Source organism: Triticum dicoccoides, unplaced genomic scaffold (genome assembly GCF_002162155.2).
Source record: "Triticum dicoccoides isolate Atlit2015 ecotype Zavitan unplaced genomic scaffold, WEW_v2.0 scaffold3428, whole genome shotgun sequence".
Classification (NCBI taxonomy): domain Eukaryota; kingdom Viridiplantae; phylum Streptophyta; class Magnoliopsida; order Poales; family Poaceae; genus Triticum; species Triticum dicoccoides.
The window spans coordinates 47,709-69,633 of record NW_021264802.1 but is presented as its reverse complement, the minus strand read 5'-3'; the positions used below and the strand labels follow the sequence as shown (position 1 = coordinate 69,633).

General features: G+C 41.5%; 1 pseudogene; it reads right to left on the bottom strand.

Moving 5' to 3' along the window:
- LOC119345925 overlaps nt 1-8,632 on the bottom strand; it is a 97,208-nt pseudogene extending 88,576 nt beyond the window's left edge.
- Between the last annotated feature and the right edge of the window lie 13,293 nt (nt 8,633-21,925).

Sequence of the window (21,925 nt, the reverse complement as noted above, 5' to 3'; positions counted from 1 at the left end):
GTGGTGGTGAGTGAGCAGGTGGGGTGGCCGGTGGGGGAGACGATGAGGCAGAGGAGAGAGGAGGGAGAGGGAGGCTATTTGGGGGAAATGGGGTGCGTGATGCGGCCGGTGCCCGTTCCCCTCCTCTTATACAAGGGGCCTTTTTTGGAAACTAGCCACACCCATGTCCTCGCGCACGACCGTGGGGAAACGCAACCGCCAGCGTATAATATACGTACATGCCCGGCGTACAATAGTACACGGGCCGGCGCGGGCTCATACAGGGCTATACAACTGGTGTACGCGCGCTCTACGCCCACCTGAAATGACCATCCTACCCCTCGTTACGAACCGGCATCGACGCATCTGGACCGTCCTTGTGTTTTTCCTGCACGCGTTCAGCCCAGGGGGGAGCACCGGAGCAGAAATGGTGGGGTTTTGGGACGTGGAGCCTCCGGATGTTGGACCTCGGCGACCGCCTTCCTCTTCCTCTTGGAACCGGGGGCGTTGATTTCTAACGCCTAGGTAATCCCCCTCTTGTGGGGTGAGACGTAGATCTTGCATAGCACCAGTCCGGCCGCACCGTCTTGTTCGTCGTCGTGGTCGAGGCCGTACTCCTTCATGCACCACTGATACGTCTCCAACGTATCTATAATTTATGAAGCATTCATGCTATATTATCATGTGTTTTGAATGATTACGTGCTTTATTATACACTTTTATATTACTTTTGGGACTAACTTATTAACCGGAGGCCCAACCCATATTGTTGTTTTATTGCCTGTTTCAGTATTTCGAAGAAAAGGAATATCAAACAGAGTCCAAATGAAATGAAACCTTCGACAGCGTGATTTTTTGGAAGATTATCATCCGGGAGACTTGGAGTTCACGTCAGAAGATCCTCGAGGAGGCCAGGAGATAGGGGGGCGCCCCCCCCGCCCCCTACTGGGCGTGCCCCCCTATCTTGTGGGCCCGTCGAGCACCCCCCGACCGACTTCTTTCGCCTATATAAGCCTACGGACCCTAAAGCCATCGAATATCAAAATAGATCGAGGGTTCCACCGCCGCAAGCCTCTGTAGCCACCAAAAACCTCTCGGGAGCCCATTCCGGCACCCTGTCGGAGGGGGAACCCATCACCGATGGCCATCTTCATCATCCCGGCGCTCTCCATGACGAGGAGGGAGTAGTACACCCTCGGGGCTGAGGGTATGTACCAGTAGCTATGTGTTTGATCTCTCTCTCTCTCTCTCTCTCTCGTGTTCCCTCTATGGCACGATCTTGATGTATCGCGAGCTTTGCTATTGTAGTTGGATCTTATGATGTTTCTACCCCTCTACTCTCTTGTGATGAATTGAGTTTCCCTCTTGAAGTTATCTTATCGGATTGAGTCTTTATTTGAGAACACTTGATGTATGTCTTATCGTGTTTATCTGTGGTGACAATGGGATATCACGTGCCACTTGATGTATGTTTTGCTGACCAACTTGTGGGTTCCGCCCATGAACCTATGCATAGGGGTTGACACACGTTTTCTTGATTCTCCGGTAGAAACTATCGGGCACTCTTTGAAGTACTTTCTGTTGGTTGGATGAATTTGAGATTGTGTGACGTATATCGTATAATCATGCCCACGGATACTTGAGGTGACAATGGAGTATCTAGGTGACATTAGGGTTTTGGTTGATTTGTGTCTTGAGGTGTTATTCTAGTATGAACTCTATGATGGATTGAGCGGAAAGAATAGATTCATGTTATTTTACTACGAACTCTTCAATAGATAGAACAGAAAGGATAACTTTGAGGTGGTTTCGTACCCTACCATAATCTCTTTGTTTGTTATCCGCTATTAGTGGCTTTGGAGTGACTCTTTGTTGCATGTTGAGGGATTGCTATATGATCTATCTATGTTATTGTTGTTGAGAGAACTTGCACTAGTGAAAGTATGAACCCTTTGCCTTGTTTCCTATCATTGCAATACCGTTTACGCTCACGTTTATCATTAGTTACCTTGCTGTTTTTATAATTTCAGATTACAAATAGCTTTATCTACTTTCCATATTGCACTTGTATCTTCATCTCTTCGCCGAACTAGTGCACCTATACAATTTACCATTGTATTGGGTGTGTTGGGGACATGAGAGACTCTTTGCTATTTGGTTGCTGGGTTGTTTGAGAGTGACCATTTTCATCCTACGCCTCCCATGGATTGATAAACCTTAGGTCATCCACTTGAGGGAAATTTTCTACTGTCCTACAAACCTGTGCACTTGCAGGCCCAACAACGTCTACAAGAAGAAGGTTGTGTAGTAGACATCAAGCTCTTTTCTGGCGCCGTTGCCGGGGAGATGAGTGCTTGAAGGTATATCCTTAGATCTTGCTATCGAATCTTTTTGTTTCTTGTTTTATCACTACTTTAGTTTATAAAAGAAAACTACAAAAAAATGGAATTGAGTTTGTCTCATACGCTTCGTCTTTTTAATATCTTTCTTGAGTTTCATGGAAAGGAAAATTGTGCTCAAGTGCTAGAACAATAATGCATTAGAATGTTTGGTACTAGATATGTGAATGATGAGCATGATTGCAATGTTGTTAGTATGAATTCCTTGAATATCCATGATGCTAATGATATGAAAGAGCCCAAGCTTGGGGAAGCTATGTTTGATGAGGATGAAATATTTGAGAATTTATTTGCTGAAATTAATGTTTGTCCCAAGCTTGGGGATGCTATGTTTAATGAAGATGATATTTTTAGCACCCCAAGTTTTGATATGCAAAGTTGTTATGATGATAGCGTGCCTCTTACCTATGATGATTATATTGATGAAAGTGGGTTTGGAAGAGTGTCAACTTTAGGAAGTAGTGATCCCACTATTTTGGAGGATGTTGAATCTTATTGTGATGAATACAAAAGTGGATTTGGAAGAGTGTCAACTTTATTTAGTGATTCCACTATTTCGGAAGAGGTTCCAATTGATTATGAGAACAAAGTTGCTACTTATGATGATTATTGTGATGAAACTTATGCTATAAAAGTAGTGATGATTATATTTACAAATCTTGTCATGATTATGATTACCCCTTTTCTGAACATTACTCTTTTAATGTGGAAACAATTTATAGTGTTCAAGTCTCTTATGATACTCCCACTATTCCGAATGAGAAGAATTTTGCTTATGTGGAGAGTAGTAAATTTTCTATGCTTTTAGATCATGAAAAGAATGCTTTAGGTGCTGGTTATATTATTTAATTAATTCATGATGCTACTGAAAATTATTATGAGGGAGGAACATATGCTTGTAGGAATTGCAATAATATCAAGTTTCCTCCCTATGTGTTAAATTGCAATAATGTGTTTTACCTTCCTATGCTAGTTGATTATTGTTCCCATAAGTTTTTTGATCACAAAATACCTAGGCATAGGAAGTGGTTTAGGCTTAAATGTGCTAGTCATACGCTTCATGATGCTCCCGTTATGTTTCAATTCTTATCTTTTATGTGAGCATCATTGCCATCATCATGCCTAGCTAGAAAGGCATTAAAGAAAAGCGCTTGTTGGGAGACAACCCAATATTTATCCTTACTGTTTTTGTGTGTCCACATGATTATGCTACTGTAGTAATCATGTTTTATAGCTTTTTTTTCAATAAAGTGCCAAGTAGAACCTTTGGGAAGACTTGGGTGAAGTTTATATGATCTTGCTGTAAAAAACAGAAACTTTTACGCTCACGAGATTAGCTGCCATTTTTACTGGAGAGTGCTTTTAGGTTAATTATTTTTTAAGATGATTAATAGACAAATTCCTCAGGTCCAGAAATTTATTTCAGAATTTTTTGAGTTCCAGAATTATACGTTTGATACATACTACTACAGACTGTTCTGTTTTTGGCAGATTCTGTTTTCATTGTGTTGTTTGCTTATTTTGATGAATCTATGAGTAGTATCGGAGGGTATGAACAATAGAGAAGTTAGAATAAAGTAGATATTACACCAATCTGAATTAATAATGAGTTCATTACAGTACCTAAGTGGTGGTTTTATTTTCTTATACTAACGGAGCTTACGAGTTTTGTTTTAAGTTTTGTGTGGTTGAAGTTTTCAAGTTTAGGGTAAAAGATTCAATGGACTATGGAATAAGGAGTGGCAAGAGCCTAAGATTGGGGATGCCCAAGGCACCCCAAGGTAATATTCAAGGACAACCAAGAGCCTAAGCTTGGGGATGCCCCGAAAGGCATCCCCTCTTTAGTCTTCGTTCATCGGTAACTTTACTTGGAGCTATATTTTTATTCACCACATGATATGTGTTTTGCTCGGAGCGTCATTTTATTTTGTTAGTATTTGCTTTCTGTTATTTAGAATAATGTTTTGTATCTTTGGTTTCAATAAAAATGTCAAGGATAGCCTTTGCCATGCTTATTTTGCTAGTATACATGTTGCTGTTTGAAAACAGAAAGTTTACCGCTGTTGCAAAAATTCCCTAGAAAATTCAGAGAATGGTATAATGTTGAATCTTTTTGAATATTAAGCTATGATAAATTTATTACAGTGGGAATTTTCTCTCATAACTTTTGGAGTCAGGTAAGTATTGATACTCTTGCATTCTTTACAGACTGTACTATTTTGACAGATTGCTGTTATGGTGGCATTGTTTGCATATGTTTGCTTGTTTTATGATTCTATTTGAGGATAGGAGTATTAAATATGAAGAGGATTTAGTATGCAATGTTGAATAATAATTTTAGTAATTTGGTATAGTAGAGAATGATAAGGTTTTGCATTGGTTTATACTAACCTATCTCACGAGTTCTTGCTGAGTTTGTTGTGGATGAAGCTTTTGATAAAAAGAGAAACCATGATATGAGAGGAATTAAGGAGACACAAAAGTTCGAGCTTGGAGGTTCCCAAGGCACCCCAGGATAATATTTCAAGAAGTCTCAAGCATCTAAGATTGGGGATGCCCCGGTAGGCATCCCACCTTTCTTCTTCAACAACTATCGGTTAGGATCGGTTGAGCCTAAGCTTTTGCTTCTTCACTTGAGTTGAGCTATCCTTGAAATGTCATTTTATTTTGTTTTGCTTGCTGTTTGAATAAGGTACAAATATCTGAAATTCTTAAATGAGAGAGTCTTCACATAGTTACATAATTATTTAGCTACTCATCGATCTTCACTTACATCTTTTTGGAGTAGTTTTTCGTTTACTCGTGTGCTTCACTTATATCCTATGAGTAAATTGTTGAATGAGTTGAATGTCATAAATCTTAAATTATATATGTTTCATTTGCTTATCCCATGGGGAGTAATGACTTAACATCTAAGAAGTAGAGGTTGTAAAATTATTGAAGGTTAGCAAGCATTGTATTGGTCATTTGAACAATTCATGAAAGAATATTGAAAGAAGAGAGATTTCATATTTAAATATACTATGCTTGACATTGTTTGTAGTTGGGAGCACTCATTAAGTATGGCATGCTAAAGAGTTGATGTTGGACAAGGAAGACAATGTAATGGTTTATGTTTTCCGACATCTCAGTTAAAGAATATGGCCATGGATCATTCAAACATGTTGAGCTTGCCTTTCCCCCTCATGCTAGCCAAAATTCCTTGCACCAAGTAGAGATACTACTTGTGCTTCTAAATATCCTTAAACCCAGTTTTTGCCATGAGAGTCCACCATACCTACCTATGGATTGAGTAATATCCTTCAAGTAAGTTGTCATCGGTGCAAGCAATAAAAATTATTCTCTAAATATGCATGACTTATTAGTGCGGAGAAAATAAGCTTTGTACGATCTTGTTATGGAATCAATAAAAGCGATGAAATGCATAATAAAGGTCCATATACAAGGGGCAATATAAAGTGACGTTCTTTCGCATTAAGATTTTGTGTATCCAACCCTAAAAGCGCATGACAACCTCTGCTTCCCTCTGCGAAGGGCCTATCTTTTACTTTATGTCTTTTACTTTTATGCAAGAGTCAATGTGATCTTCACCTTTCCCTTTTTCATTTTATCCTTTGGCAAGCACTTTGTGTTGGGGTGATCCTGATATATATATATATATATATATATATATATATATATATATATATATATATATATATATATATATCCAATTGGATGTAAGTTAGCATGAACTATTATTGTTGACATCACCCAGAGGTGAATACGTCGGGAGGTAACACTATAAGCCCCTATCTTTCTCAGTGTCTGATTGAAACTACATAACCATTAGTATTGCGTGAGTGTTAGCAATTGTAGAGACTATATGATAGTTGAATATGTGGAGTTTGCTATTCCTGAAAATAAGATGAATTGCAATTGTTTGATGACTAAGAATGAAGTTTGCTAGTTTTCAAGAATGTTTATGGTCTATGCTTTGACATGTGAATTGCTTGTTACTTTATCGTGAGAAGTTTTATGAGATGTACTACTGTTATGACATATTATCATGCTAGAAAAGGTGATTGAAATTATCATTGATCAAACTTGTGCACCTTCTAGCATTCACATTTCATAAATTCTTTCTTTTATCATTTACCTACTCGAGGACGAGTAGGAATTAAGCTTGGGGATGCTGATACGTCTCCAACATATCTATAATTTATGAAGCATTCATGCTATATTATCATGTGTCTTGAATGATTACGGGCTTTATAATACACTTTTATATTACTTTTGGGACTAACCTATTAACCTGAGGCCCAGCCCATATTGCTGTTGTATTGCCTGTTTCAGTATTTGGAAGAAAAGGAATATCAAACAGAGTCCAAACGGAATGAAACCTTCGGCAGCGTGATTTTTTGGAAGATTATCATCCTGAAGACTTGGAGTTCACGTTAGAAGATCCTCGAGGAGGCCAGGAGATAGGGGGCCTGCCCCCCCCCATACTGGGCGCGCCCCCTGTCTCATGGGCCCCTCGAGCACCCCCCGACCGACTTCTTTCACCTCTATAAGCCTACATACCCTAAAACAATCGAATATCAAGATAGATTGGGAGTTCCGCCGCCGCAAGCCACTATAGCCACCAAAAACCTCTCGGGGGCCCGTTCTGGCACCCTGCCGGAGGGGGAACCCATCACCGGTGGCCATCTTCATCATCCCGACGCTCTCCATGACGAGGAGGGAGTAGTTCACCCTCGGGGCTGAGGGTATGTACCAGTAGCTATGTGTTTGATCTCTCTCTCTCTCTCGTGTTCCCTCTATGGCACGATCTTGATGTATCGCAAGCTTTGCTATTGTAGTTGGATCTTATGATGTTTCTCCCCCTCTACTCTCTTGTGATGAATTGAGTTTCCTTCTTGAAGTTATCTTATCGGATTGAGTCTTTATTTGAGAACACTTGATGTATGTCTTGCCGTGTTTATCTGTGGTGACAATGGGATATCACGTGCCACATGATGTATGTTTCGGTGACCAACTTGCGGGTTCCGCCCATGAACCTATGCATAGGGGTTGGCACATGTTTTCTTGATTCTCCGGTAGAAACTTTGGGGCACTCTTTGAAGTACATTGTGTTGGTTGGATGAATTTGAGATTGTGTGACGCATATCGTATAATCATGCCCACGGATACTTGAGGTGACAATGGAGTATCTAGGTGACATTAGGGTTTTGGTTGATTTGTGTCTTAAGGTGTTATTCTAGTATGAACTCTATGATGGATTGAACGGAAAGAATAGCTTCATGTTATTTTACCACGAACTCTTGAATAGATAGAACAGAAAAGATAAGTCTACCATAATCTCTTCGTTTGTTCTCTGCTATTAGTGGCTTTGGAGTGACCCTTTGTTGCATGTTGAGGGATTGTTATATGATCTATCTATGTTATTATTGTTGAGAGAACTTGCACTAGTGAAAGTATGAACCCTTTGCCTTATTTCCTATCATTACAATACCGTTTACGCTCACGTTTATCATTAGTTACCTTGCTGTTTTTATAATTTCAGATTACAAATACCTTTATCTACTATCCATATTGCACTTGTATCTTCATCTCTTCGCCGAACCAATGCACCTATACAATTTACCATTGTTTGCGTGTGTTGGGGACACAAGAGACTCTTTGCTATTTGGTTGCAGGGTGGTTTGAGAGAGACCATCTTCATCCTACGCCTCCCACGGATTGATAAACCTTAGGTCATCCACTAGAGGGAAATTTGCTACTGTCCTACAAACCTGTGCACTTGCAGGCCCAACAACGTCTACAAGAAGAAGGTTGTGTAGTAGACATCAACCACCCAAGCCTGGTTCTGGCTGCTCCAGGCCTCTTGATCCGAAAGGAAAGATGGTCGATGAGGCCGACCCGTTTACCTTGAGTGCCTAGCACGGGCTTGCTCTTCTCCGAGTGCCAGTTGTGACCCTCATCGTCGTTGACGATGCGCTGTCGCCTTCCGCTGCGGCCACCTTTGGTCTGGTGATGACGGACCGGTGAGAAGAAGCACCACACGCCTCCTTTTCCATCGTCCTTGTCGGAGCCAGGCACGTGGGCACGGCTCTCGATGAGGTCCCCGGGTGGCGCGGAGTAGACGTCGTCTTCATGGATGAAGCTGCTGAAGCGGTCGCGGTCTGCTCCGGTGATCTTCTGATGGAGGAACTGGTTGATGAGCTCGTGATCCTAGGGACTGAAGGTGGAGCCGACGGGAAAGAGCTCGTCATGGCCGGCCATATTGAATCGCCTTCCCTTGATCAGAGCTAGCTAGGGGACGTACTTCTCGTCGCCTTGATCGGAAGGAACTAGCTATGGAAGGTCCGTAGGTGTGCAACCCTAGCTAGGTAGGTATATATGGATGGATCGCGACACAGGGCTATGTACGTGCCTTCCTTGATCAATACACTACTAGAGTGTGTAAGACAAATAATTTGGGGGACTGCTTGACACCTCAAGGGGGTGTGGCTATCTCATTATATATAAGTACCAAAGGGTACAATACACAAGGTGTATATACAAGTCTACATATACATGAGTCTACGTACATATATAGTCTAACACCCTCCCTCAATCTTAACTGTGGCCTGAAGTACAAACTAAGTTAAGATTGCACCTACAGACTACAAACTGTGGTTGTGGAAGAGGCTTCGTGAAGATGTTAGCAAGTTGATCCTTTGATGAGATGAACTTGATGCTAAGTAGCTTCGATGCAACACGTTCTCGAACGAAGTGATAGTCAACCTCAATATGTTTCGTCCGAGCATGAAACACAGGATTAGATGATAAATATGTAGCACCAATGTTATCACACCAAAGTACCGGAGGATGAGCTGAAGAGACTCTCAACTCGCGCAATAAGGACTGAACCCAAATGATCTCAGCCGTCGCATCAGCCACTGCTTTGTACTCAGGTTCCGTACTGCTGCGAGACACCGTAGCCTGCTTGCGAGCATTCCAAGCAACCAAGTTAGAACCAAGAAACACTGCATACCCCCCCCGGTGGATTGCCGGTCATCAGGACTACCAGCCCAGTCTGCATCCGAAAAGGCTGAGATCTCATAAGATGGCGCAGGTTGGAGGAGCAAACCATAAGAAGCGGTGAGATAGACATAACGCAGGATACGCTTCACAACTGACCAATGAGATATCCTGGGTGCATGGAGAAATTGATAGACACGATTGACTGCATAAGAGACATATGGTCCGGTGATAGTAAGATACTACAGACCTCCAACAAGACTGCGGTACTCAGTAGCATCATCAGGTGAAAGAGGGTCTCCATAAAGAGTAGACAACCGATCAGTGGCAGACGTCGGAGTACTGGAAGGTTTACACTTCAGCATACCAGCACGAGCAACAGGTCTAGAGAATACTTCTTCTGAGTAAGAGTTAACCCAGCAGAAGACCGTGAAACCTCCAGTCCAAGGAAGAAGTGCAGATCACCTAGATCCTTGACAGCAAAATCACCACTCAAAGCAGCCACAAGACGATCTGCAGCATCTAAGGAACTGATGAGTATGATATCGTCAACATAGACCAGCAAATACATCGTAACCTCAGGTTGCAGAAGAAGAAACAGCGATGTGTGAGCAGTGGAGGGAATAAACCGTAGCGCCCGCAGAACAGAGCCAAGACGTGCAGGCCATGCACGAGGAGCCAGTTTGAGCCCATAGAGCGCCTTAACAAGACGACATAGATGGTGAGGACGTGCAGGATCCACAAACCCTGGCGGCTGTCGCATATAAACCACCTCCTCCAGAACTCCATGCAAGAAAGCATTCTGCACATCAAGTTGACGAAGGAACCATCCTCGAGTAACAGCAAGGGACAGCAGCAAACAAATAGTAGTGGGCTTGATAACTAGACTGAATGTGTCTTCATAATCAAGACCATACATCTGTTTGAAACCCTACGCAACTAACCTCTCTTTGTAGCGTTCAATGGAGCCATCAGCATGTCTCTTGACTTTAAACACCCATTTAGAATCAATGAGGTTGATCCCAGATACTGGAGGAACAAGCTGCCAAGTGTCATTTTTCAGCAACGCCTGAAACTCCTGTTCCATCGCAGCACACCAGTGAGGAATGCTCAGTGCAGCCTGAAAGTGGCGAGGCTCAGCAGTAGGATCCTCGGCAGCATGAGCCATACAAGCAGTGAGTGATACGTCCATTTTGCATCATGCTTTTATATCAATATTTATTGCATTATGGGCTGTTATTACACATTATATCTCAATACTTCTGGCTATTCTCTCTTATTTTACAAGGTTTACCATGAAGAGGGGGAATGCCGGCAGCTGGAATTCTGGCTGGAAAAGGAGCACACGTTGGAAACCTATCCCGCACAACTCCAAAAGTCCTGAAACTCCACAAAACATCTTTTTGGATTTAATAAGAATTTTTGAGCAAAAGAAATACACCAAGGGGCCCACACCCTGTCCAGGAGAGAGGAGGGCGCCCCCCTATAGGGCGCGCCCCCTATCTCCTGGCCCCCTGGTGGGCCTTCGGTGTCCATCTTCTGCTATATAAGAGCTTTTACCCTGGAAAAAATCATGGGCAAGCTTACGGGACGAAACTCCGGCGCCACGAGGCGGAATCTTGGCGGAATCAATCTAGGGCTCCGGCAGAGCTGTTCTGCCGGGGACACTTCCCTCCGGGAGGGGGAAATCATCACCAACATCATCACCAACGACCCTCTCATCAGGAGGGGGTCAATCTCCATCAACATCTTCACCAGCACCATCTCCTCTCAAAACCCTAGTTCATCTCTTGTATCCAATCTTGTATCAAAACCACAAATTGGTACCTGTGGGTTGCTAGTAGTGTTGATTACTCCTTGTAGTTGATGCTAATTGGTTTACTTGGTGGAGGGTCATATGTTCAGATCCTTTATGCATATTATTACTCCTCTGATTATGAACATGAATATGCTTTGTGAGTAGTTACATTTGTTCCCAAGGACATGGGTGAAGTATTGCTATTAGTAGTCGTGTGAATTTGGTATTCGTTTGATATTTTGATGAGATGTATGTTGTCTTTTCCTCTAGTGGTGTTATGTGAACGTCGACTACATGACACTTCACCATTATTTGGGCCTAGAGGAAGGCATGGGGAAGTAATAAGTAGATGATGGGTTGCTAGAGTGACGGAAGCTTAAATCCTAGTTTATGTGTTGCCTCGTTAGGGGCTGATATGGATCCATATGTTTAATGCTGTGGTTAGTTGCGGATGCTTGCAATAGGGGTTAATCATATGTGGGATGCTTGTCCAAGTAGGGGTAGTACCCAAGTACCGGTCCACCCACATATCAAATTATCAAAGTACCTAACGCGAATCATATGAACATGATGAAAACTAGTTTGACGATAATTCCCATGTGTCCTCGGGAGCTCCTTTCTCATTATTAGAAATTGTCCAGGCTTATACTTTGCTACATAAAGGATTGGGCCACCTTGCTGCACTTTATTTACTTTATTTACTTGTGACTCGTTGCTATTTATCTTATCACAAAACTATCTATTACCTATTATTTCAGTGCTTGCAGACAAAACCTTACCGAAAACCGCTTATCATTTCCTTCTGCTCCTCGTTGGGTTCGACACTCTTACTTATCGAAAGGACTATGATTGATCCCCTACACTTGTGGGTCATCAAGAATCTTTTCTGGCGCCGTTGCCGGGGAGTGTAACGCTTTTGGTGAGTGGAACTTGGTAAGGAAACATTTATATAGTGTGCTGAAATTTGCTGTTAATTATCACTATGGAAACTAATCCTTTGAGGGGCCTGTTTGGGGTGTCTTCACCTCAACCAGAAGAGCAAAGAGTTGCTCCTCAACCTACTGAACTTTATGAAAATATTTACTTTGAGATTCCTTCGGGTATGATAGAGAAACTGCTAGCTAATCCATTTGCAGGGGACGAAACATTGCATCCCGATTTACACCTTATCTTTGTGGATGAAGTTTGTGGATTATTTAAGCTTGCAGGTATTCCCGATGATGTTGTCAAAAGCAAGGTCTTCCCTTTATCTTTGAAGGGAGTTGCATTGACATGGTATAGGCTATGTGATGATACGAGATCTTGGAATTATAAGCGATTGAAGTTGGAATTTCACCAGAAGTTCTATCCTATGCATCTTATTCATCGTGATCATAATTACATATATAATTTCTGGCCTCGCGAAGGAGAAAGCATCGCTCAAGCTTGGTTGAGGCTTAAGTCAATGTTATATTCATGCTCCAATCATGAGCTCTCTCGGGAAATGATTATTCAAAACTTTTATGCTCGGCTTTCTCTTGATAATCGCAACCTGCTCGATACTTCCTGTGCTGGTTCTTATATGCTGAAGACTATTGATTTCAAATGGGATTTTGGAAAGAATTAAATGCAACTCTGAAGATTGGGGTTCGGATGATGGTAAGGAGTCAGGTATGACACCTAAGTTCGATTGTGTTAAATCTTTTATGGATACCAATGCTTTTCGTGGATTTAGCGCTAAGTATGGACTTGACTCTGAGATAGTAGCTTCTTTCTATGAATCTTTTGCTACTCACGTTGATCTCCCTAAAGAGAAGTGTTTTAAGTATAATCTTCCTGTTGAAGTGAAAGTAGTTGCACCTATTACAGTCGAAGAAAAGACTATTACCTATAGTGATCCTATTGTTCCTACTACTTATGTTGAAAAACCTCCTTTTCCTGTTAGGATAAAGGATCATGCTAAAGCTTCGACTGTTGCTCGTAAGAGTAATATTAGGACTTATACACCTCCTAAGCAAATTAATGTTGAACCTAGTATTGCTATGGTTAAAGATCTCTTGGATGATGATTTAGATGGGCATGTTATTTATTTTTGTGGTGAGACTGCTAATATTGCTAGACCAGATACTAAGATACGTAGACCTGTCGTAGGCATGCCTGTTATTTCTATTAAAATAGGAGATCATTGTTATCATGGCTTATGTGATATGGGTGCTAGTGCTAGTGCAATACCTTATACTTTATATCAAGAAATTATTCATGACATTGCACCCATTGAGTTAGAAGACATTGATGTTACTATTAAGCTTGCTAATAGGGATACCATTAAACCCTTTGGGATTGTTAGAGATGTTGAAGTTTTGCGTGGGAAGGTTAAATACCCTGTTGATTTTCTTGTTCTTGGTTCCCCACAAGATGATTTTTGTCCCATTATTTTTGGTAGACCCTTCTTGAATACAGATAGTGCTAAGATTAATTGTGAAAAGAATACTGTCACTGTTGGCGTAGATGGTATGTCTCATGAGTTTAATTTTGCTAAGTTTAGTAGACAACCTCGTGATAGGGAACCACCTAGCAAGGATGAAATTATTGGTCTTGCTTCCATTGTTGTTCCTCCAACCGATCCGTTAGAACAATATTTGTTAGACCATGAAAACGATATGTTTATGAAGGAAAGAGAGGAAATAGATGAAGTGTTCCTTAAACAGGAACCTATGCTGAAACATAACCTTCCCGTTGAAATTCTTGGGGATCCCCCACCACCCAAGGGTGATCCCGTGTTTGAACTTAAACCATTACCTGATATTCTTAAGTATGCTTATCTTGATGAAAAGGAAATATATCCTGTTATTATTAGCTCTAACCTTTCAGAGAAAGAAGAAGAAAGATTATTGAAAACTCTGAAGAAGCACCGAGCAACTATTGGATATACTCTGGATGATATTAAGGGCATTAGTCCCACATTATGTCAACACAAAATTACAATGGAGAAAGATGCTAAACAAGTTAGAGATCCTCAAAGACGATTAAATCCCAAGATGAAGGAAGTGGTAAGAAAGGAGATATTAAAGCTCCTTGAGGCAGGTATTATTTATCCCGTTACTGATAGTGAATGGGTAAGCCCTGTCCATTGTGTTCCTAAAAAGGGAGGTATTACCGTTGCTCCTAATGATAAAGATGAATTGATCCAGCAAATAATTATTACAGGTTATAGGATGGTAATTGATTTCCATAAGTTAAACAAAGCTACTAAGAAAGATCATTACCCTTTACTTTTTATTGATCAAATACTAGAAAGACTATCCAAACACACACATTTCTGCTTTCTAGATGGTTATTCTGGTTTCTCTCAGATACCTGTGTCAGCGAAGGATCAATCTAAAACTACTTTTACTTGCCCTTTTGGTACTTTTGCTTGTAGACGTATGCCTTTTGGTTTATGTAATGCACCTGCTACCTTTCAAAGATGCATGATGGCTATATTCTCTGATTTTTGTGAAAAGATTTGTGAGGTATTGATGGATGACTTTTCCGTTTATGGATCCTCTTTTGATGATTGTTTAAGCAACCTTGATCGAGTTTTGCAGAGATGCGCAGACACTAGTCTCGTCCTGAATTGGGAAAAGTGTCACTTTATGGTTAATGAAGGCATTGTGTTGGGGCACAAGATCTCCGAGAGAGGTATTGAAGTTGATAAAGCCAAAGTTGATGCTATTGAAAAGATGCCATGTCCCAAGGACATAAAAGGTATAAGAAGTTTCCTTGGTCATGCCGGTTTTTATAGGAGGTTCATTAAGGACTTTTCTAAAATCTCTAGGCCTCTGACTAATTTATTGCAAAAAGATATTCCTTTTGTCTTTGATGATGATTGTGTAGAAGCATTTGAAATACTTAAGAAAGCTTTGATCACTGCACCTATTATTCAGCCACCTTATTGGAATTTACCATTTGAAATTATGTGTGATGCTAGTGATTATGCTGTAGGTGTTGTTCTAGGGCAAAGAGTCAATAAAAAATTGAATGTTATCCAGTATGCTAGTAAGATTCTTGATACTGCCCAGAGAAATTATGCTACTACTGAAAAAGAATTCTTAGCAGTTGTGTTTGCATGTGATAAGTTTATACATTATACCATTGATTCCAAAGTTACTATTCACATTGATCATGCTGCTATTAAATATCTTATGGAAAAGAAAGATCCTAAGCTTAGGATCATTAGATGGGTTCTCTTGCTCCAAGAATTTGACTTGCATATTATTGATAGAAAGGGAGCTGAGAACCTTGTTGCAGACAACTTGTCTAGGTTAGAGAATGTTCTTTATGACCCACTACCTATTAATGATAGCTTTCCCGATGAACAATTAGCGGTCGTAAATGCTTCTCGTACTGCTCCTTGGTATGCTGATTATGCTAATTACATTGGTGCTAAATTTATACCGCCTAGTTTCACATACCAGCAAAAGAAAAAGTTCTTTTATGATTTAAGACATTACTTCTAGGATGATCCACACCTTTATAAAGAAGGAGTAGATGGTGTTATTAGACGTTGTGTGCCTGAGCCTGAACAGGAACAGATCCTATGCAAGTGTCACTCTGAATCCTATGGAGGGCACCACGCTGGAGATAGAACTGCACACAAGGTACTACAATATGGTTTTTATTGGCCTACTCACTTCAAAGATGCTCGTAAGTTTGTCTTATCTTGTGATGAGTGTCAAAGAATAGGTAACATTAGTAGATGTCATGCCTATGAATTATTCTCTTGTTATTGAACCGTTTGATGTTTGGGGATTTGATTATATGGGAAATTTTCCTGCCTCTAATGGTTATACACATATTTTAGTTGCTGTTGATTACGTTACTAAGTGGGTAGAAGCTATTCCAACTAGTAGTGTTGATCATAACACTTCTATTAAAATGCTTAAAGAAGTTAGTTTTCCGAGGTTTGGAGTCCCTAGATATCTTATGGCTGATGGTGGTTCACATTTTATTCATGGTGCTTTCTGTAAGATGCTTTCTAAATATGATGTCAATCATAGAATGGCATCTCCTTATCATCCGCAGTCTAGTGGTCAAGTAGAGTTGAGCAGTAGAGAGCTCAAATTAATTTTACAAAAGACTGTGAATAGATCTCGAAAGAATTGGTCCAAAAAACTTGATGATGCATTATGGGCCTATAGAATAGCATACAAAAATCCTATGGGTATGTCTCCATATAAGATGGTTTATGCAAAAGCGTGTCATTCACCTCTTGAACTTGAACATAAGACATATTGGGCTATTAAAGAGCTCAATTATGACTTCAAACTTGCCGGTGAGAAGAGGTTATTTGATATTAGCTCTCTTGATGAATGGAAACCCAAGCGTATGAGAATGCCAAGCTATTCAAAGAAAAAGTCAAACGCTGGCATGATAAGAGGATACAAAAGCGTGAGTTTAACGTAGGAGATTATGTGTTATTATTCAACTCTCGTTTAAGATCTTTTGCAGGAAAACTTCTCTCAAACTGGGAAGGTCCTTACGTTATCGAGGAGGTCTATCATTCTGTTGCCATAAAAATCAACAACTTCGAAGGCACGAGTCCAAGGGTGGTAAACGGTCAAAGAATTAAACATTATATTTCAGGCAATCCTATCAATGTTGAAACTAATATTATTGAAACTGTAAAACCTGAGGAATACATAAAGGACACTTTCCAGAACATTCCAGACGCCGAAATGGTATAGGTATGTGGTACGGTAAGTAAACCGACTCCAAAACGACTCCAATGGCAATTTTTATCAGTTTTTGATATTTAAGAATTTTAGGAAGAAAGAAGTAGTCCGAAAGGGACATGAGGCTCCCACGAGAGTGGAGGGCGTGCCCCCCTTACAGGGTGCTCCCCCCTATCTCGTGGGCACCTCATGTGCCTCCCAGACTCTGTTTTCTTGCATATTACGTATTTTGGTCGGTAAAATTCATTAAATATACTCCCGAAGGTTTTGACCACCGTATCAAGCAAATATCCTCTGTTTTTGTTTTGAGTTGTTTCTGCAGCAGATTTGGAGCAAGATGTCGTCCCAATATTCAGAGGGAGAGATCTACATGGCTGATTATATCGCAAACCCAAAAGCATATGGGGATGTGGAACATTACGGCTAGACCACGGAGGAAGAAGAAGACTATGATCGAAAGGGGAAGGAGGAGACAATCTCCAATGAAGAGGATGATCCACTACCTCAACCTGGCAATCATGTGGAGTTCAAGAAGTCAAGCCTCCCTAAGGTCCAATCTATCCCACCACATTTTTTGCAGGACAGCAAGGCAGCATTATGCAAAAAGATAATGAAACTTGAGCTCGAGAATGAGGATCTGAGGGAGGAAAATTTTAGCCTCAGACGCAAGCTAGAGAAGAAAAATGCAACAACTCCACCATCACCACCTCCGAGGACATAATCACATGGGTATGGACACTCCCCTTGGCAACTGCCAAGCTTGGGGGAGGTGCCCCGGTATCGTATCACCATCACACTCCTATCTTTACCGCTTTATTTAGTTCGATCCTTTTAGTAGTATCTTGATCTAGTAGATTGAAGTTTTGATATCAAGCAGTTTGAGTTTTGCTTTGTGATCTCTTTTTGTAAAGGTTAGTGTTGAGTCAAGGGCTTTGCTATGTTGCTATGATCTTGAGAAAGTAGAAAGAATAGAAGAGTTCATATTGATCTTATGGATAGTGATAACTTCACACATAGAAAGTATGACGCATAAAAATTGTTGAGAGTTGATAAACTTAGCCTTGGTCATCGTTGTAATTAATAGGAAGTGATGAGGAAAGAGGGGTTCACATATAAATATATTATCTTGGACACCTTTCATAATTGGGAGCACTCATTAGGTATGATATGCTAAAAGAGTTGGCATTGGACAAGGAAGACAACGTAATGGTTTATGTTTTCCGACATCTCAGTTAAAGTATATTGTCATTGACCTTCCAAACATGTTGAGCTTGCCTTTCCCCCTCATGCCAGCCAAATTCCTTGCACCAAGTAGAGATACTACTTGTGCTTCCAAATATCCTTAAACCCAGTTTTGCCATGAGAGTACACCATACTTATCTACGGATTGAGTAAGATCCTTCAAGTAAGTTGTCATGTTGCAAGCAATAAAAATTGCTATCTAAATATGTATGACTTATTAGTGCAGAGAAAATAAGTTTTGTACGATCTTGTTGTGGAAGTAATAAAAGCGATGGACTGCATAATAAAGGTCCACATACAAGGGGCAATATAAAGTGACGTTCTTTTGCATTAAGATTTTGTGCATCAACCCTAAACGCGCATGACAACCTCTGCTTCCCTCTGCGAAGGGCCTATCTTTTACTTTATGTTTTTACTTTATGCTTGAGTCAAGGTGATCCTCACCTTTCCCTTTTTCATTTTATCCTTTGACAAGCTCCTCGTGTTTGAAAGATCATGATATATATATCCAATTGGATGTAAGCTAGCATGGGCTATTATTGTTGACATTGCCTAAAGGTGAATACGTTGGGAGGCAACACAATAAGCCCCTATCTTTCTCAGTGTCCGGCTGAAACTCCATAACCACAAGTATCGCGTGAGTGTTAGCAATTGTAGAAGACTGCGAGATAGTTGAGTATGTGAGCTTGCTGAAAAGCTCTATCGTTGAATCTTTGTGATGTTACGATAAATTGCAATTGCTTCAGTGACTGAGATTATAGTTTATTAGTTCCCAATGAAGTTTTTGAACCATACTTGACATTGTGAATTGATTGTTACTTGAGCATAAGAAATCATATGATAAAATCTATATATGTTGCTGTTATAAGAATGATCATGATGCCCTCATGTCCGTATTTTATTTTTATCGACACCTCTATCTCTAAACATGTGGACATATTTTTCGATTTCGGCTTCCGCTTGAGGACAAGCGAGGTCTAAGCTTGGGGGAGTTGATACATCCATTTTGCATCATGCTTTTATATCGATATTTATTGAATTCTGGGCTGTTATTACACATTATATCTCAATACTTATGGCTATTCTCTCTTATTTTACAAGGTTTACCATGAAGAGGGGGAATGCCGGCAGCTGGAATTCTGGCTAGAAAAGGAGCAAATGTTGGAAACCTATTTTGCACAACTCCAAAAGTCCTCAAACTCCACAAAACATCTTTTTGGATTTAATAAGAATTTTTGAGCAAAAGAAATACACCAGGGGGGCCACACCCTGTCCAGGAGAGAGGAGGGCGCGCCCCCCCTATAGGGCGCGCCCCTATCTCCTGGGCCCCCTGGTGGGCCTCCGGTGTCCATCTTCTGCTATATCAGAGCTTTTACCCTGGAAAAAATCATGGGCAAGCTTACGGGACGAAGCTCCGCCGCCACGAGGTGGAACCTTGGCGGAATCAGTCTAGGGCTCTGGCAGAGCTGTTCTATCGGGGACACTTCCCTCCGGGAGGGGGAAATCATCACCAACGTCATCACCAACGATCCTCTCATCGGGAGGGGGTCAATCTCCATCAACATCTTCACCAGCACCATCTCCTCTCAAAACCCTAGTTCATCTCCTGTATCCAATCTTATATCAAAACCACAAATTAGTACCTGTGGGTTGCTAGTAGTGTTGATTACTCCTTGTAGTTGATGCTAATTGGTTTACTTGGTGGAGCATCATATGTTCAGATCCTTTATGCATTTTATTACTCCTCTGATTATGAACATGAATATGCTTTGTGAGTAGTTATGTTTGTTCCTAAGGACATGGGTGAAGTCTTGCTATTAGTAGTCATGTGAATTTGGTATTCGTTCGATATTTTGATGAGATGTATGTTGTCTTTTCCTCTAGTGGTGTTATGTGAACGTCGACTACATGACACTTCACCATTATTTGGGCCTAGAGGAAGGCATGGGGAAATAATAAGTAGATGATGGGTTGCTAGAGTGAAAGAAGCTTAAACCCTACTTTATGTGTTGCTTCGTTAGGGTCTGATATGGATCCATATGTTTAATGTTGTGGTTAGGTTTACCTTAATACTTCTTTTGTAGTTGCAGACGCTTGCAATAGGGGTTAATCATAAGTGGGATGCTTGTCCAAGTAAGGGCAGTACCCAAGTACCGGTCCACCCACATATCAAATTATCAAAGTACCGAACGCGAATCATATGAACGTGATGAAAACTAGTTTGACGATAATTCCCATGTGTCCTTGGGAGCTCCTTTCTCATTATTAGAAATTTTCCAGGCTTATCCTTTGCTACATAAAGGATTGGGCCACCTTGCTGCACTTTATTTACTTTATTTACTTGTTACTCGTTACTATTTATCTTATCACAAAACTATCTATTACTTATAATTTCAGTGCTTGCAGAGAAAACCTTACCGAAAACCGCTTATCATTTCCTTGTGCTCCCCGTTGGGTTAGAAACTCTTACTTATCAAAAGGACTACGATTGATCCCCTACACTGTGGGTCATCAGCGAGCCACGCGACAGTCCCATCAGTATGATCTTGGGCTGAAACACCCCTGTCTGGCTGCGTGTGCGAGCTCAAGGAGCAGCAGCCGGTGGTTGCAACACCGTTCTTGACTCGGGCGGCGACAGAGGCGAGGACGAGCCACCCGACGCGGGCGAAGATAGAGGCAAGGCCGAGCCACCCGAGCTCGTGCCAGAGCCCGCTGGTACTAGAGAACCAGGCGGCGTTGGGCCTGGCGAGACCGGCCCATCCGGAGCCAGACCCGGCACCCGTGAGGCAGCGCCTGGGCCAGGCGAGGAGGCGGCCGGCCTAGGAGAGGCCACCACCGAGGCAGGCGCGGGGGACGCCCGCGAGGCGGGCGGGGGCGATGACGCCCGCGAGGCGGCTGCGGGTGCAGCCCCCGCGGGTCGATGGGCGCCGCCTGGTATGCATGCCCCATGCAGAAGACCGACGTCCAGGTCCGGGGCTTCCGTCGGTGCCTGTTCCTCAAGGAGCTCAAGACGAGCACCACATCCAACACCTACAGCATGGTTAGGAAGCAACACAGGAGCATGTGCAACATCTACAAGTTGATCAGGCAAAGGTGTGATAGAAGAAACGTCCGGTAGAGGAGTGATAGAGTTGTTCGGAAGTGCACGAATGGGGAACACATTCTCATCAAATACAACGTCACGAGAGATGTAGACATGATTGGTGGGAACATGTCGGCATTTGTACCCTTTGTGAAGGGAACTATACCCAAGGAAAACACACTTTTTCGATCGAAACTGTAGCTTATGTTGGTTATAAGGACGTAAATGAGGCCAACAAGCACACCCAAAAAGTTTGAGAAAGGTGTAGTCTGGAATTTCATTGAGCAAGCGTTCAAGTGGAGTTTTCATATTCAGTAGTCGTGAGGGCAGCCTATTGATCAAAAAACAGGCAGTGGAGAAAGCATCACTCCAGAACCTAAAAGGAACAGAGGCATGAGCTAATAAAGTAATGCCAGTTTCTACAAGATGACGATGCTTACGTTTAGCGGTCCCATTCTGCTGATGTGTATGAGGACAAGACACACGATGTGTGATCCCAAGTTTGTTAAAAAACGATTTGAGGTTGTGATATTCACCCCCCCCCCCAGTCGGTTTGAACATGAATAATTTTCTGGATAAGGAGACGCTCAACGTGTGCTTGAAACTGTAGTAAAACATCAAACACATCAGACTTTTTCGTAATAAGATAAAGCCAAGTAAACCGACTATAAGCATCAATGAACTGACATAATAATTATGGCCACTGACAGATGTTTGGGCATGACCC